This window comes from Eubalaena glacialis, chromosome 1, assembly GCF_028564815.1.
Source record: "Eubalaena glacialis isolate mEubGla1 chromosome 1, mEubGla1.1.hap2.+ XY, whole genome shotgun sequence".
Taxonomy (NCBI): domain Eukaryota; kingdom Metazoa; phylum Chordata; class Mammalia; order Artiodactyla; family Balaenidae; genus Eubalaena; species Eubalaena glacialis.
This window is the reverse complement of record NC_083716.1, coordinates 46,523,277-46,542,409: the sequence shown is the minus strand read 5'-3', so window position 1 is coordinate 46,542,409 and position 19,133 is coordinate 46,523,277. Positions and strand designations below refer to the sequence as shown.

General features: G+C 37.3%; 1 pseudogene; it reads right to left on the bottom strand.

Annotated features, from left to right (window-relative positions):
* LOC133091123 (S-adenosylmethionine decarboxylase proenzyme-like) overlaps nt 1-19,133 on the bottom strand; it is a 29,521-nt pseudogene that overhangs the window by 8,060 nt on the left and 2,328 nt on the right.

The following is a 19,133-nucleotide window of genomic DNA, read 5'->3' as shown; positions in this document are numbered from 1 at the left end:
TGAAAGAGCATATTCTAGACTATAAAATAAATTTAATATATTTAAATTAATTTAATGGATTAAATATTTTAATAAATTTTAAAGGATTCAAGTTACATCGAATACATTCTCTGACCATGACAGAATTAAATTAGAAGTCAAGAACAGAAAAATCTCTGGAAAATTCTCAAATATTTAGAAATTAAATAAGATGCTTTCTAAATAACCAATGGGATGAAAAAGAAACTAGAAGAGAATTAGAAAGTATTTCAAACTGAATGAAAATGAAAACATAATACATCACAACTTCTGGGATGCCACTAAAGCAGTATATGGGGGGTAATTTATAGCAATAAATGCCTATATTTGAAAAGAAGAAAAGTTTCTAACCAATTATCTGAGCCTTCATCTTTAGGAATTAAAAAAAGTAGAACAAATTAAACACAAAGTAAGCAATATCAAGGGAATAATAAAGATAACAAAAAAAAATAAAATAGAAAACAGAAAAACAATGAAGAAAATGTAATGAAACAAAAAGTTAGTTTTTTGAGAAGAGCAATGAAATTTATAAACTTCTAGGCAGATTACTAAAGAAAAAAAGTAGAAAATAAAAAATTCTCAAATATCTGGAATGAGAGAGGTGGAATCATTACAAATTTTACAGATATTAAAGAAATAATAGGGGATATTATGAGCAATTTTATGCCAATAAATTTGGTAACTTCAATGAAATGGAAAATTTCCTTGAAACATACATACTACCACAACTAACTCAAGAAAAAATAGATAACCTGAAAAAAACAAAACCCTATATCTATAAAGAAATTGAATTTGTAGTTAAAAACTTTCCCAGAAATAAAACTCCAAGTTCAGAAGACTGTTGAAATCTATTACTGGTAAATTCTATCAAATTAAGGAAGAAATAATACTAATGCTACACAAATTTTTCCAGATAATTTAATAATAGAGAATTCTTCCCCATTCATTCAATGAAGCCAGTATTACTCTCATCCCAAAACAAGTTATGCATTACACTAAAAGTACAATTCAATATACCTCATGAGCATAGATGCAAAACTTCTTTTTTAAAACATATCAAATAAATATAAAGAATAACATTTCATAGCCTAGTGGGGCTTATCCCAGGAATTCAAAGCTGATTTAACATTAAAAAATCAGTCAATATAATTAGAAAAACTCTATGAACATTCAGTAGTCACAGAAAAACATTTGACAAAATTCAACAGCTATTCCTGACAAAAACCTCTCAGTGAACTAGGAATAGAAGGGAACTTCCTCAATGTGATCAAGGGCATCTATTGGAAAAAAAAATCTATAGCCAACATCATACTTATTAGTGAAAGACTAAATGCTTTCCCCCAAGATTGGGAACAAGCCAAGGATTTCTGCTCTCACCACTTCTATTCAACATTGTATGTGAGATTCTAGCCAGTGCAATAAGCCAAGGAAGAAAAAAAAAAAAAGAAAGAAAGAAAGGCATCCAGATCTCAAATAAAGAATAAAACTGACCTTATTCACAGAAAACATGATCATATGATCATATACCCAGAAATTCCTATGGATCTACAAAAAAAATTCCTAGAACTAATAAGAGAGTTTATAAATACAAGATCAGTATAGAAAGTCAATTATATTTCTATATACTAGCAATGGAAAAGCAGAACTTTATATTTAAAAACAAAACCATTTACAATAGCATAAAATTATGAAATACTTAGGAATAGATGAGAAAAATGTAAGACTTATACACTGAAAACAACAGAACACTGTTGAAGAAGATTACAGAAGATATAAATAAATAGGGAAATATAACAGGTACATGAAGATTCAATATTGTTAAGATGCTAGTTATTCCCAAATTGATCTATAGATACAGCACCTCATCCAAATCAAAATCCTAGTCAGCATTTTTGGAGAAATTGGCAAGGTCACTGTAAAATTCATACGGAAATGCAAAGGACATACAGTATCCAAAACAACTTTGAAAACAAAGGGCCTGATTCATAACTCATTAAAAAGTTATAATAATCAAGACAGTACGGTATTGGTATAAAGATACAAAAAGAGGTCAGTGTAACAGAATAGAGAGACCAAAAGTTGACTAATGTATATAGATAGACAACTGATTTTCAACCAAATGGCACAGACAATACAATGGATAAAAGACAGTTAATTTAGCAAATAAGACTGAAACAATTAGATAACCAGAAGCAGAAAATAAGTTTCACCCATTCTTTGCACCATATGCAAAAGTTAACTCAAAATGGATCATAAAACTTCTAGAAGAAAATGTAGGAGAAAATCTTTGTGACTTTGGGTTAGACAAAGATTTCTTACCAAAGGAAAAAACTGATTAATTTGACCCCATCAAAATTAAGAACTGCTCTTTAAAAGACACTGTTAAGAGAATGAAAAGATTAAATATTTGCAAATCCCAGTTTTTTAAATGAACTTGTATCAAGAACTCTGCAAACTCAATAATAAGGAAACAAAAACTCAGTTTTAAAAGAAAAGGAGCAAAATATTTGAACACACTCTTCATCAAAGAATAGACGAGATAACAGTCATTGTAAAGTAGAATAAGATCACTGATTGCCTGTTAATGTTAGCTGAGAGTAAAAGGATGTCACTTGAGGCTGACAAGTCAAGTAGAAGAAGGTTAAGTAAATTGAAGAGTACAGAGATTAACAATAAGATAAAACTAGTGCCTAAAATTCAAAGCTTAGGAAAACGGAAGGAGGAGAAGTGGTTTCCATAATTTCCACATTGCTCAAAGTAGGACACCAACAGATAGTATCTAAAGAAAAAGATAAGTAGGATTTTTATATAAATCATTAATTAGCATAGCGGTAATTACTAGAACACACACAAATCTCCCTGAATACTAAAGCCAATACCAAATAAAAGAATAAGTAAAACATAGCATGGTCAAACTGAGATTGAACATGCTGTTTGTGTCAAAAAGAAAGAGCTAAGCTCATCTGTAAAAAACAAAGTTTTATCAAGTTGACTTACAAAGCAAAATCCAACTCTGTGCTCTAGACAGAGACAAGTAAGCAAAGAGATTCAGAAAAGATAAAAGTTAAAGGATGAGAAAATTCATACTAGGCATATCTTGATACCAAAGTAGGATTCTAGCCAAAAAGCAATAAATGGGACAAAGAAAAACACTTTTTAATGCTAAAGGCCATAATTTCATAATGAAGATATTTTATTAATATTTATGCACCTGATAACACAGCACGTTTGCCAAGCATACAAGATGAAAGGAGAAAAATGCAGACACAGGCTGCAGACTATAGAACAAAGTTAAGCTGTGCTTGGAGGGAAAAAAAATCACAGTATTAAATATCTATATCAATAAAAAATAGGAAAGAAAGCTAATATAGTACAGCAGAAGACATAAATTAATAAGGATAAAGATCAGACATTGAGTTAGAAAATTAAAAAGCAATAAAACTAATAAATATATCAAAAAGATATTGCTTTGGGGGAAAAAAATCTACAAAGTAGAGAAACACTAGCAAGAAAAAAAGACAGCACAAATATACAAACAAAACGACACAAGGAGGAAATTTTCATTGAAATGGAGAATTTTTTTTTAATTTTTGAATTTAATTTTATTTATTTTTTTATACAGCAGGTTCTTATTAGTCATCAATTTTATACGCATCAGGGTATACATGTCAATCCCAATCTCCCAATTCATCACACCACCCCCCCCACCACCTGCCACTTTCCCCCCTTGGTGTCCATACGTTTGTTCTCTACATCTGTGTCTCAATTTCTGCCCTGCAAACCGGTTCATCCGTACCATTTTTCTAGGTTCCAAATATATGCGTTAATATATGATATTTGTTTTTCTCTTTCTGACTTACTTCACTCTGTATGACAGACTCTAGATCCATCCACGTCTCAACAAATGACTCAATTTCGTTCCTTTTTATGGCTGAGTAATATTCCATTCTATATATGTACCACATCTTCTTTATCCATTCGTCTGTCGATGGGCATTTAGGTTGCTTCCATGACCTGGCTATTGTAAATAGTGCTGCAATGAACATTGGGGTGCATGTGTCTTTTTGAATTATGGTTTTCTCTGGGCATATGCCCAGTAGTGGGGTTGCTGGATCATATGGTAATTCTATTTTTAGTTTTCTAAGGAACCTCCATACTGTTCTCCATAGTGGCTGTATCAATTAATATTCTCACCAACAGTGCAAGAGGGTTCCCTTTTCTCCACACCCTCTCCAGCATTTGTTGTTTGTAGATTTTCTGATGACACCCATTCTAACTGGTGTGAGGTAATACCTCATTGCGGTTTTCATTTGCATTTCTCTAATAATTAGTGATGTTGAGCAGCTTTTCATGTGCTTCTTGGCCATGTGTATGTCTTCTTTGGAGAAATGTCTATTTAGGTCTTCTGCCCATTTTTGGATTGGGTTGTGTGTTTTTTTAATATTGAGCTGCATGAGCTGTTTATATATTTTGGAGATTAATCATTTGTCCGTTGATTCATTTGCAAATATTTTCTCCCATTCTGAGGGTTGTCTTTTCATCTTGTTTATAGTGTCCTTTGCTGTGCAAAAGCTCTTAAGTTTCATTAGGTCCCATTTGTTTATTTTTGTTTTTATTTCCATTACTCTAGAAGGTGGGTCAGAAAAGACCTTGCTGTGATTTATGTCAAAGAGTGTTCTTCCTAGGTTTTCCTCTAAGAGTTTTAAAGTGTCCGGTCTTACATTTAGGTCTTTAATCCATTTTGAGTTTATTTTTGTGTATGGTGTTAGGGAGTGTTCTAATTTCCTTCTTTTACATGTAGTTGTCCAGTTTTCCCAGCACCACTTATTGAAGAGACTGTCTTTTCTCCATTGTATATCCTTGGCTCCTTTGTCATACATTAGTTGACCATAGGTGCGTGGGTTTATCTCTGGGCTTTCTATCTTGTTCCATTGATCTATGTTTCTGTTTTTCTGCCAGTACCATACTGTCTTCATTATTGTAGCTTTATAGCACAGTCTGAAGTCAGGGAGTCTGATTCCTCCAGCTCCGTTTTTTTTCCTCGAGACTGCTTTGGCTATTTGGTCTTTTGTGTCTCCATACAATTTTTAAGATTTTTTGTTCTAGTTCTGTAAAAAATGCCATTGGTAATTTGATAGGGATTGCACTGAATCTGTAGATTGCTTTGGGTAGTATAGTCATTTTCACAATATTGATTCTTCCAATCCAAGAACATGGTATATCTCTCCATCTGTTGGTATCATCTTGAATTTCTTTCATCAATGTCTTATAGTTTTCTGCATACAGGTCTTTTGTCTCCCAAGGTAGGTTTATTCCTAGGTATTTTATTCTTTTTGTTGCAGTGGTAAATGGGAGTGTTTCCTTAATTTCTCCTTCAGATTTTTCATCATTAGTGTATAGGAATGCAAGAGATTTCTGTGCATTAATTTTGTATCCTGCAACTTTACCAAATTCATTGATTAGCTCTGGTAGTTTTCTGGTGGCATCTTAAGGATTCTCTATGTATAGTATCATGTCATCTGCAAACAGTGACATTTTTACTTCTTCTTTTCCAATTTGTATTCCTTTTATTTCTTTTTCTTCTCTGATTGCCGTGGCTAGGACTTCCAAAATTATGATGAATAATAGTGGTGAGAGTGGACATCCTTGTCTTTTTCCTGATCTTAGAGGAAATGCTTTCAGGTTTTCACCATTGAGAATGATGTTTGCTGTGGGTTTGTCGTATATGGCCTTTATCATGTTGAGGTAGGTTCCCTCTATGCCCACTTTCTGGAGAGTTTCTATCATAAATGGGTGTTGAATTTTGTCAAAAGCTTTTTCTGCATCTATTGAGATGATCATATAGTTTTTATTCTTCAATTTGTTAATATGGTGTATCACACTGATTGATTTGCATATATTGAAGAATCCTTGCATCCCTGGGATAAATCCCACTTGATCGTGCTGTATGATCCTTTTAATGTGTTGTTGGATTCTGTTTGCTAGCATTTTGTTGAGGATTTTTGCATCTATATTCATCAGTGATATTGGTCTGTAATTTTCTTTTTTTGTAGTATCTTTGTCTGGTTTTGGTATTAGGGTGATGGTGGCCTCATAGAATGAGTTTGGGAGTGTTCCTTCCTCTGCAATATTTTGGAAGAGTTTGAGAAGGATGGGTGTTAGCTCTTCTCTAAATGTTTGATAGAATGCACCTGTGAAGCCATCTGGTCCTGGACTTTTGTTTGTTGGAAGATTTTTAACCACAGTTTCAATTTCATTACTTGTGATTGGTCTGTTCATATTTTCGATTTCTTCCTGGTTCAGCCTTGGAAGGTTACACCTTTCTAAGAATTTGTCCATTTCTTCCAGGTTGTCCATTTTATTGGCATAGAGTTGCTTGTAGTAGTCTCTTAGGATGCTTTGTATTTCTGCAGTATCTGTTGTAACTTCTCCTTTTTCACTTCCAATTTTTTTGATTTGAGTCCTCTCCCTCTTTTTCTTGATGACTCTGATTAATGGTTTATGAATTTTGTTTATCTACTCAAAGTACCAGCTTTTAGTTTTACTGATCTTTGCTATTGTTTTCTTGGTTTCTATTTCATTTATTTCTGCTCTGATCTTTATGATTTCTTTCCTTCTGCTAACTTTGGGTTTTGTTTCTTCTTCTTTCTCTAGTTCCTTTAGGTGTAAGGTTAGATTGTTTATTTGAGATGTTTCTTGTTTCTTGAGGTAGGCTTATATAGCTATAAACTTCCCTCTTAGAACTGCTTTTGCTCCATCCCATAGGTTTTGGATCAACGTGTTTCATTGTCATTTGTCTGTGGGTATTTTTTTATTTCCTCTTTGATTTCTTCAGTGATCTCTTGGTTATTTAGTAACATATTGTTTAGCCTCCATGTGTTTGTGGTTTTTTACGTTTTTTTCCCTGTAATTGATTTCTAATCTCATAGCGTTGTGGTCAGAAAAGGTGCTTGATATGATTTCAATTTTCTTAAATTTACTGAGGCTTGATTTGTGACCCAAGATGTGCACCCTGGAGAATGTCCCGTGCGCACTTGAGAAGAAAGTGATCTGCTGCTGTTGGATGGAATGTCCTATAAATATCAATTAAATCTATCTGGTCTATTGTGTCATTTGAAGCTTCTGTTTCCTTATTTATTATCATTTTGGATGATCTGTCCATTGGTGTAAGTGAGGTGTTAAAGTCCCCTACTATTATTGTGTTACTGTTGATTTCCTCTTTTATAGCTGTTAGCAGTTGCCTTATGTATTGAGGTGCTCTTATGTTGGGTGCATAAACATTTATAATTGTTCTATCTTCTTCTTGGATTGATCCCTTGATCATTATGTAGTGTCCTTCCTTGTCTCTTGTAACATTCTTTACTTTAAAGTCTATTTTATCAGATATGAGTATTGCTACTCCAGCTTTCTTTTGATTTCCATTTGCATAGAATATCTTTTTCCATCCCCTCACTTTCAGTCTGTATGTATCCCTAGGTCTGAAGTGGGTCTCTTGTAGCCAGCAGATATATGGGTCTTGTTTTTGTATCCATTCAAGAAGCCTGTGTCTTTTGGTTGGAGCATTTAATCCATTCACGGTTAAGGTAATTATCGATATGTATGTTCCTATTACCATTTTCTTAATTGTTTTGGGTTTGCTTTTGTAGGTCCTTTTCTTCTCTTGTGTTTCCCACTTAGAGAAGCTCCTTTATCATTTGTTGTAGAGCTGGTTTGGTGGTGCTGAATTCTCTTAGCTTTTGCTTGTCTGTAAAGCTTTTGATTTCTCCATCGAATCTCAATGAGATCCTTGCTGGGTAGAGTAATCTTGGTTGTAGGTTCTTCCCTTTCATCACTTTAAGTATATCATGCCACTCCCTTCTGGCTTGTAGAGTTTCTCCTGAGAAGTCAGCTGTTAACCTTATGGGAGTTCCCTTGTATGTTATTTGTCGTTTTTCCCTTGCTTCTTTCAATAATTATTGTCTTTAATTTTTGGCAATTTGATTACTATGTGTCTCGGCGTGTTTCTCCTTGGGTTTATCCTGTGTGGGACTCTCTGCGCTTCCTGGACTTGGGTGGCTATTTCCTTTCCCATGTTAGGGATGTTTTCGACTATAATCTCTTCAAATATTTTCTCAGGTCCTTTCTCTCTCTCTTCTCCTTCTGGGACCCCTATAATGTGAATGTTGCTGTGTTTAATGTTGTCCCAGAGGTCTCTTAGGCTGTCTTCATTTCTTTTCATTCTTTTTCTTTATTCTGTTCCACAGCAGTGAATTCCACCATTCTGTCTTCCAGGTCACTTATCCGTTCTTCTGCCTCAGTTATTCTGCTATTGATTCCTTCTAGTGTAGTTTTCATTATTGTGTTGTTCATCTCTGTTTGTTTGTTCTTTAATTCTTCGAGGTCTTTGTTAATCATTTCTTGCATCTTCTCGATCTTTGCCTCCATTCTTTTTCCGAGGTCCTGGATCATCTTCACTATCATTATTCTGAAATCTTTTTCTGGAAGGTTGCCTATCTCCACTTCATTTAGTTGTTTTTCTGGGGTTTTATCTTGTTCCTTCATCTGGTACATAGCCCTCTGCCTTTTCATCTTGTCTATCTTTCTGTGAATGTCGAGAATTTTTTTAGTATCTTAAGACAATACCTTGCTAACTTTATGCAAATAAATTTGACAACCTAACTAAAATAAATAATTTTTAGGAAAATACAATTTACCAAATTTGAACCTTTAGAGATTAAAAAAAATTTGAAGAGATAAGTTACTATAGAAGTTATGGAGAAAATTGCAAAAATGTTCTCACCAAATAATTCACCAGGCCCTGGTGGTTTCACAAGGGAATTTAGCAATCTGTTAAAGTCAGGTAACCCCAAAGCTACTTAAACTGGTACAGAACATGGGAAAAAAATTACAATTTCCAAATTCTTTTTATGAAGCAAACTTAACACAGATATCAATATCTGATAAATACTACCCTAAATAGAAAATTATAAACCAATTTCATGTACAAATACTGATATTAAAAATCTTAACTAAAATATAAGCAAACAGTATAGTATTAAGAAAGTAATTCATCATGACCAAGAGGGATTCATTCCAGGAAAAACTCAGTATTAGAAAGCTTACATTAATTACATATTAATTACATTAATATGTAATTCATGATGGCCATACCTCCAAGAAGAAAAATCATGTCATTTCTAGAGGTGTTGCACCAGTTACCTAGCTGTTGTCCTTTAGCTTCAAGTCCACCCCTTCTATATCTGCTCTGTGATGGGACCCTGCAAACCACATTCCAGCTTGGTCTGCTGCCCCGTTTAGACTCTGCCCATGGAGGGAAAGGGGGTGCTGGGGGCACTGGATGGAGAGTGTGAGGCTGGGGGATGGTAGGCAGAGGACTTGCTCCTTGTCTGTTCTCCCTCTTGCCCATGTCATCCCAATCTTGTTTTGTTACCTCAGATGTAGTGGTTTGTTTCAGTAGCAGCTTTTTAATTCAATTAGCTATATTTCCAGGGCTTGCTCCTCCGGCCGGCAAGTGCCCCCTCCCCTGAGGGGGGAGCTGAGGTCCAGCTCCTCAGAGCCTTTCCTCTGAACTCAGACACTGGGCACCAGCCAAGCAGTGGAATCCCCAGAGCTCTGAGTTCCATGGGGTCCCTCTTCCCTGTATTCCCCTAGCCTCAGGTGTGGTAACTGCTTCCCACAGTTTCCACCACCTCCCAGATACCTTAATAGTCTCTTTTGGTTTTTCAGTTAGTTACATGTTAAATTCTCTTTAAAATAACAAGCATGGTTTCTGTCTCCATTTGACAAAATCTGACATCCATTTCTGATTTTAGAAAATATTCAATTAAGGAAGAATTGACAAATCTTGGTTTGATGAATATATGATTTCATACATATACAATGCCACCCCAAAGCCAACATCTTGCTGAATGGGTAATAAAGGTTTCCCCACTAAGCACTGTGTTGGGGGTAGTAGCCAGGGCAACTTGACAAGAGAAGGAAAAATCTCCATACACCATATCCTTATGCGAAACAATGTGAAGAACATGTTACGGAAAAAAGAGCAAGAAGCATAACAGTAAATAAAATATCTACCTTTTGTGTAAGAAATTGAGGGAAATACAAATACAAATATAAATGCACTTTCTTATAGTTGTAAAATTAAATACTGGAAAAACAAACCAAAAATTAATTTTTTGAATGTGCTACATAAAGAAGGAAGGAGAAAAGAGGTAGAGGGGAGGAATGGCAACTAGACTCAAAATACACCTAGTTACAGAGTTTCAACTTTGGAACAAATATGTTTGGGACAAAATATGTTTTACATATTTTTTAAGTGATTAAAAAGCAATTCCCAAGACAATCTGAAACAAACAAGCTTTATTATCTAATTACCTATGGTTGGTAATATAACCATACAAAGAGTTTCTTGTAGTGAATTTAGAACATTATGTGACTGGTTCCAAACATGCTTCCTATGCTACGATCTACATCAGCAAATGAATCCCCCATGCCATGCCTCTCTTGCTCCTCATCTCAGTTCCAAATTTGTCTCACATGGGTGCACCTGATTGGTGGACCATACAGCCCATCTAGGATCCCACATGCAAAGGCAACTGGGAAATATGACTTTTAGCTTTCTGTATCTGAACACAGGATTGTGCAATATCAGGAGATCGGAAAAAGAGCTGAACAACTCAGTAGCTAATATCTATCACCTTGTAAACACAGACCCTTCCAGTGTCTTTGATTAGCCCCTTGACTTAGTTCGGTAGCAACACAGGAGTTTTTTTAAAAATGCATTCTGGGAAAGAAATAAAATAAAATAAAAAAATAAAAATGCATTCTGTAAATCTGTAACAAAATTATACCAAGTAGCTAAAAATTATGTCATGTCTTTTATCAGGGTAGATGTTTAGAGGCCGTGGGGGAAAAGACTAGGTCTAAAATATCCACTGTGCCCTAGGTACTATAAAATATTAATAAACAAAACCCTCAAATAAGTAGAATTGGGACAACAGAAGGGGAGCTCTCGTGCCCTGCAACAATAGCAGAACCCACCTGGAAGACTCCTCTTCTTTCCTGGCAAGGATGCAGCCAGTGAAAAACCATGAACTCTTTGTTTACTATAGCCCTCCCAACTTCCTTTCGCCTTCTATAAAGACTCTCTCCTCCCCTTTTTGTATAGGGACTTGCATGTGGCTCATCATGATTACAGACCCTGAATTGCAATTCTCTACTGATCCCAAATAAATCCATCTTTGCTGGAGAAATAACTGGCAGTCTATTTGTTTTAGGTCAACAGTAGCAGCAGGTTCATTTAGTCACTCAGGCAATCCTCAATCACACACTGAGGGCTCTAGTTTGGAAAGTGGGGGTATATAACTGGCTGTTTTCTAAATAATCCCAATGGGATGATAAATGTATTATTATTGATAACAACCTCCAAATTCCATTTGTTATAAATTCATTATAAATTCCCCCAAAGAAATAAACTTTAAAATTTTTCTGGATGAGGAGGGCATCTTTTTCTGGATGAAGATGGCAGAGTAAGAAGACATGGAGCTCACTTCCCCCCATACACACATGAAAAATGCATCTACATATGAAGCAATTCTCATTGAAAACTAACTGGAGACTGGAAGAAAGACTCTTACACAAACAAGGCTGTAAGAAAGATCCATACAGAATCAGGTAGGAAGGGAAGCAATCAGGTCAGGATCTGTGCCCCAAGGAGGGGACACAGAAGAGGAGGAGATAACATGGCCTGAAAGATCCTCCCCGGAAAGTGAGCAGTGCAAGCCACATATTGTGCACCCCAACCCTGGGGTCCAACACCAGGAGGATGAGTTCCCTTAGCTGGTTTGAAAATCAGTAGGACTGATGGCAGGGCTGTAAGAAACCTAGACTCCACTCATGAAGAGCTCACACATGCTTGCTTACACCCAAAACAAGCCAGAGGAAGCAGATTGAAACTGCCCAGGACTCTGGCCGATCTCCTATGACCACCCCAGCACACGCCCCAGGGGTGAGGGCTGACAAAGACAAGAGGAGTGCGCAATCGTGAGGGACAGAGCCAGCTCAGACCCAGAATGGCATCTGAATGGGGAAGGGGCAGACATTGCTGGCGTCTATCAAGGCAGCAGATCAGGAGTGGCCCAGAACCGTGACTGGGGCCGGGACCGCCACAGCCTGCACCCCAACCCATGCCAAGCACCCACTCCAGCCCCTCTTGCTCCAGCACTGCTCCCCTCTTGAACAAGGGTGCCACTGCTGGGAAGGAAGAGAGCACACACTTAAAGGGAATAGAGCCAGCTTGGACCCAACCTTCAGGGCTTCTGCTCTAGCAACTTGGGACCCGATCCTACCCCCAATAGGGTGGTGTTGACCACTGAGCACAGGAGAAGCCCAAGCTCCCCTCCATCTCCAGCCTCACTTCCTACCAAGGTGATAGCTGCCAGCACACCCTGGGGAAAGAAAGGACTTGTGTTCAAGTCAGGTCCAGCTCTCCTACCAAAGCCACTTGGCAAACACAGACTGTATAGGGACACACCCACAAGGAAACCCCTTCAAGATCAGGAAAGGTAACTGTTTCACCTAATTTCATAGAGACAGAGAAAGTTAAGCACAATAAGAAGACAGAGGAATTTATTTCAAATGAAAGAACAAGAGAAAACACCTGAAAAAAACAACTAATGAAAGGGAAAAAAATAATTACCAGATAAAGAGTTCAAAGCGTTACTAATAAGAATGCTAACTGAATTAGGGAAAAGAATAGGTGAACACAGTGAGAATTTTAACAAGGAACTAAAAATACAAAAAAGAACCAGACAGCACTGAAGAATACAATAACTGAAATGAAAAACAAACTAAAAGAAATTAATATCAGACTAGGTGATAAAGAAGAAAGCATAAGTGATCTAGAAGCTAGAATAATAGAAATCACCCAATCAGAACAGCAAAAAAAAATTTTTTTTTAATGAGTACAGTTTAAGTGAAGTGGGACAACATCAAGCAACATTCACATAATAGGAGTCCCAGAAGAAGAGAGAGAAGGGGGATGAAAACGTGTTTGATGAAATTATGGCTGAAAACTTCCCAAACCTGAAGAAAGAAACAGATATCCAGATACAGGAAGCACAGAGGGTCTCAAACAAGATGAATCCAAACAGACACCAAGAGATATCATAATTAAAATGACAAAAGTTAAAGGTAAGGAGAGAATTCTAAAGGCAACAAGAGAAAACAGAGTCATATACAAAGAAAACAGAGTCATATACAAAGAAACCCTTATAAGGCTATCAACTGATTTTTCTGCAGAAATTTTGTAGGCCAGAAGGCAGTGGCATGATATATTTAAAGTGCTGAAAGGGAAAAGCCTGCAACCTAGGATGCTCTACCCAGCAAGACTATCATTTAGAATTGAAAGAGAGATAAAGAACTCAGCTGAGCAAAAACTAAGAGTTCATCAATACTAAACCTACACTAAAAGAAATGTTACGCGATCTTTTCTAAGTGGAAAAGACTACGAGAAGTAAGAATCTATAGCAAAGGAAAAATTCTACTAGTAAAGGCAAATATATAGTAAAAGTTGTAGATCAACCACTTCAATAAACTAGTACAAAGGTTAAAAGACAAAAAATTGTAAAATCAACTCTAACTACAGTAAACAATGAAGGGATAAACGTGAAGATGTAAAATATGACATCAAAAACACAAAATGTGGGGGAGAGGAGTAAAAAAAAATGTAGATCTTTTAGAATGTGTTTGAAGTTAAATGACAACCAGTTTAAAACAAGTAGGTATAGTTATAGGTCAACATATATGAACCCCATCAAAAACCTACAATAGATACACAAAAACAAGAGAGAAAGGAACACAAGCATACCATTAAAGAAAATCATCAAATCACAAGGGAAGAAACTAAAAGAAGAAGAAAAGAACAGAAAAGAACTACAAAACAACCAAGAAACAAGTAACAAAATGGCAATAACTACATACCTATCATTAATCACTTTAAGTGTCAGTGAACTAAATGCCCCAATCAAAATACATAGGATGGCTGGTTGGATAAAAAAAAAAAAAAATCTATCTGCTGCTAACAAGAGGGTCACTTCAGACCTAAGGACACGCACACACAGACTGAAAGTGAAGGGATGGAAAAAGATATTTCATGCAAATGGAAATGATAAAAAACTAGGGGTAGTGATACTCATATCAGACAAAACAGATTTTTTTTTAAGTCTGTAACAAAAGATGAGCATTTCACCCAACACTGGGTCTTGGAAATGTGTCAATTAAAAATGTATTAGACTGACCAAATAAAAAATTTTCCTTAGCAGTGATCAACTCTGCCTGGGTTTCCCCCGACCACAACGCATCAGCCAGGTCCAAACATCATTCATTCTCAGAAGTAACAGGTCCTGCTCTTGGAGGCTGAACCATCCAATCAGTCAACTCAGAATCAAAGGAGTCTCTACCTTAAGCAATTAATAAAATCAATTAAAATTTGGATGTGAAAGAAAGAGCCTCCTGTCTGATACTGTCTTAGATCCTGACACCTCAAAATGCAGGAACTGTAGTAAGTGAAAAGAGATGGAAAAAGATTGTGTGAGTATCCTAAAATCTCACTGGTAATTGGGGCAGGGTGAGTGCTAGAGAGAGCACAGAGTAGAAAAAGTCATGTGGTTTCTATAGGTTTTTGTCTACATCTGTCTAGTATTATAGGCTATACTCCTTTCCCTGTGGTTATTTCTAAAATTAAAAGATAGAATTAAAAGGCCAATACCTGGGAATAAATTTAAAGAATTTAAAAATCACAAGTGAAAGCTCAGATGACCTAGTAACATTCAGACTTGAGGATAAGGAAATCTTTTCCAATAAATATCTCAGTCTCTTCAGAATTTTGCATCATTGAATAATGACAGGGAAAGCTCTTAATAAAGTAAAACTTTTTGCAATTACTTGGTTCTTCCAGGGCACAGTAAGGAATTGGAATCAATAATATTAAACTCTAAGAGCTTTTCTGCTCTCCACCAACTACCACAGAGAAGAATTTTACAGAGGACAAGAATTTCTGGCAAAAGTAACAAGATTTGTTTCACCAACTGGACATGCCACTTGTTCAAGCTTGTCGTACACTGTTAGACGTATCTTAACAAGATAAAACTGCCCTCTGAAGAATGCTATGTAAAGGTATTCAAGTATAAAACATATCAACCAAGTCTTAGCAAAGGACATTGTGCCTAGAAAATGTGTGGTTGGAATAAAAGACCTAGAATGTTGGAGGTCTTGCACTGGACTGTATTTTATACTATTCTCATGAAATATATTTACAGATTATCAAAACTTAAAGAGTCAATAAAACTTAATTTTTTTAATATGTGTCTTTGGGATTCCCCAAGTTTAGGATTGGTTTGTATGTTTGCTTTGTACAGTTTTTACTGTTGATTTAGTCCACACATGTACTCTTATAACAGACATATATCACTTTGTGTCATCTATTGTTTTCTGTTTTGTGTGTAGTGGGAGAATGACTCTATATGAGGTTTCTATCCATAGTAGAAAGAAAAAAATATAAAGAAAAAACTTTTTTATAGAGAAAAAATTATTTACTGTTCCTTATTATCTACAAGAAGAAACAACATTTGTCTCAAAAGAAGATCATTTTTGTTGAAAAAGCATTAATCTAGTTATAAACCAGAAATACACAATGCAAATTATATAGAAAATGTGAATATAAAGGGGTGAAAAAAGCCAGTATTTCTCCTTACACCTTTAAGAAATCACAAAAAAGCAAAAAATTGAAGAAATAAGTTCAACTGTAAACTCCATCTTTGAAACAGTAGGGGAAATTCTGAAATTGTGAAGCACAAAATAGGGAGGTCTTCTGGAAGCATTTAACTTCCAATACAGGACAATGCAAAAAGAAAATGTATGCAGCTGCACATCTTTAAAAATAAAAATTTGCAGAAGCAGAGTTCTCCCGGGTGATTGGTACAAACTGAGATGCAAGATCTATTATCTCTTGACTACTTCCAAGGGAGTTGAGTGTATCACTAGTGGTAGGATCCACCTCGGGCCTTGTTTGGTCACCAGGAGGGAGCATCAGAGACCAGGCTGAATGAGGAACTGCACGGGTAAGACATATTTTCAGGAAGCAGACAGCCTGTGAGGCAGGGATTAAAAAGAAGAAAAAGAAACTCTGTATTGTGAGCAGCTCTTAGCTTCCATTCTTGTTGGGCTAAGAAGAAAGAAGTAAAGGAGTAGTGACCCAAAAATAAAAACCTTATTCTCAAAAAGGAAGTTGAGAAAGAGAGATACCAACAGCCCAGAAGAAAAGTGGGCAAACAAATAACATGTACATTTCACTGAAACAAAAATGCAAATGTTTTCAAATATGGGAGAATATTTTCAATCACACTCTTGAAAAGAATGCAAAGTAAAGCTACACAATGATATATTTTTCACTTCTGAGATTGGCAAAATTTTTAAACTATGATAGCAAACTGTATGAGCAATATGTGCGGGGAAATAAACACCCTCATATATCTTGCAGGTGGGAGTGAAGACTGGGACTAGCTGCTCTGTGGAGAGCAGTCTGGCAACAGCTCTCAACATGTGAAATCCTTTGACCCAATAATGTCACTTTTAGGAAGTGAGATATGGTATTTTTTTAATATCAAAGGTCTGAAAACAATCCAAATGTTCACAATACGGGACTGAAAAAATTATGGTGCAATCATGCAGTGGAATATTATACAACTTTTTAAAAGAATTAAATGGATCTGTACATTCTGATATGGAAAACTCTCCAAGATATATGGTCAAGTTAAAAAAAAAAAAAAAAAAAGGAAGGTCCACAAAAGTATTTTGCTATGCTACCACTTGCATATGAAAACATAAATACATAAATAAAAAAATAAATGCTTGTACATGGGGAGAATACGCCTAGAAGCTGGTAGCAGTGATTGCATGGAGAGAGGGAGAAATAGGTGGCCAAGAAACTAAAACAGGGACTTCCCTGGCGGTCCAGTGGTTAAGACTCCACGCTTCCACTGCAGGGGCTGAGGTTTCCCATCCCTGGTTGTGAGAACTAAGATCCCGTGTTCGAGTGGTGCAGCCATAAAAGAAAAAAAAAAAAAAAACTAAACTAAAACAAGAAGCACATAAACCATTAAAAAGTGTGTATGTGTGTGCACGTATAAATAAAAGAAACATTAAAGTTCCCAGAAAATTCTTACTGCGGTTCTTTCTGTATTGTAAGATTATGGGTGATTTTTCTTTTCTTCTTTGCAGTGTTTTGAGTTCACAAATATTCCACATTGAAAATGAAAGTCCCTTGAAAAAAACCAGGATTTTTTTTTTCCTCCTAAAATTCTCAGTTATCTCCACCAAACAGAAATACCTGGTCAGTTCACTCAGTGAAAACACACCTTTTGCTTGCATGGCTCTCGGGGAATGCCCCGCTCTCTGTGCTCAGGTGTGCGTAGGGGGTCCTGCCCCCTCTGTGCGCTATGCAGCCCTGCAGCCCCAGGCTCCCTGGTTGGCAAGGCCCTGCAGGCCAGAATATTTGGGGACAGAGTTCCACTTATTGTTTCTCTCAGGTAAAGGCCTTCCCCAAATGGTGCTGCTATCAGAATTAAAGACTTGGAGCTATTTTGGTTGCATTCTTGGTCTTAAGAAACAGGTTTCCTGTTAATACTGTTTTGACTCAGATTGTTTGGGTCTTTCCAGCGGGAGACCAGATTTAGATCAAACGCACAGGATCCTCCTGATGAAACAAGAAGGGCCTAGAACACCCAGGGAAGTCAAAGTCCCCGCTTTTTAGAGGGTGGGAAACGGGATTGGGGCACTTTCTCTACTGCCCTGGGAGGCCCCGATGAAGAAAGGCCCGCCTGTTCGGAGCCACACAAAGCCAAGGCTGCTGGGCCGGCAGCTTGGAGGTCAAAGCATCCTGGGCCCCCTGTGGAATGCAGGTCCCGCTCCGCGGCGCTAGGCCAGGATAAGGAAGCCCACTCGGCTGTATTCCGAGCACCAGTCTTAGCAGGGTTCCTGCGTGGAGCCTCCTTCAGGGCTGTTTAGGGCATGCCATTGGTTGGCCACTATTTGAGCTGACAGCCAGGAAGCCTGGGAATATGGGACCAAAGAAAACATGAGGGAAGGTCTGTCCTGGTCCCTCTCAGACTCAGTCAACCTGGCAGATGCTCCTATTCAGACAGGAAGGGATGCTGATGAGGGGCCTGGGCATGGGGGGGGCAGGGGGGGACAGCGGTGGGGAGGGCGGGGCGGGGGGGGTGAGCACTGCCTGCCCGCCCCAGCCGAGGGTGGGAGACAGGGATCCCAGGTGCACATACCTCTGTGAGGTGGCTCTCAGGACACCCCATCCTGGACTAGCCCCAGATCTGAGGCAAGCAGGAAGGTATCAAGCTGGTAACCAGAGTCGCCAGAGCAACTGAGCGCTCTAAGTGGGACCTACTCTTTATTCCATATGTGGGCCCTATGTTCCCTTTGCCAGGGCAGAGGGAGAGCCTACAGCATCTGAATTTTCACAAGAAAATTCATTTTCACAGAGTTGGTCCTGATTAACAATGAAAGCTTTAAAATGGACTCAGAGCTAGGCTGTGACCAGCTGACATTTTGCTTCTGAAAGAGCCAGGCATATTTGTTTCCAAGGCCTTTCCCTTTGAATCTTTGTTTGAATGTGGACCTGGGAACTGGCATCTACAGCTTCTTTCCTGATGAGATCTTAAATCATCCAGGTGACTGTGGGAAGGTGGCCTGTGCCGCCCAGCCCAGGCCTCTCATAAAAGGGGCAACTCTTTAGCCCAGAGGCAGGAAGTTGGTGTTCACCAGCAGTAAACAAGCAGCCTTCCAAGGACTGAGTGCAGGTCTTTCTTCTGAGTCCAGGGGAGTCTGGCCAAACTGTCTTCTCCCATTGCAGATTACAGACTGACATTTGGCAAAAGTTCCCCTTCCCTTGTAAAGTTAATGAAAGAAAACCATGTGTTAAAAACAAGCTAGCCTTTTTCCTAACAATCCTGCATCATGGGGCCACTGCTCCAAATGTCAGAGAAATATATGCTTCAGTGAAGCAAGGAGACAAAAATGAGAGGTAAAAAGAATTCAGATTTCAG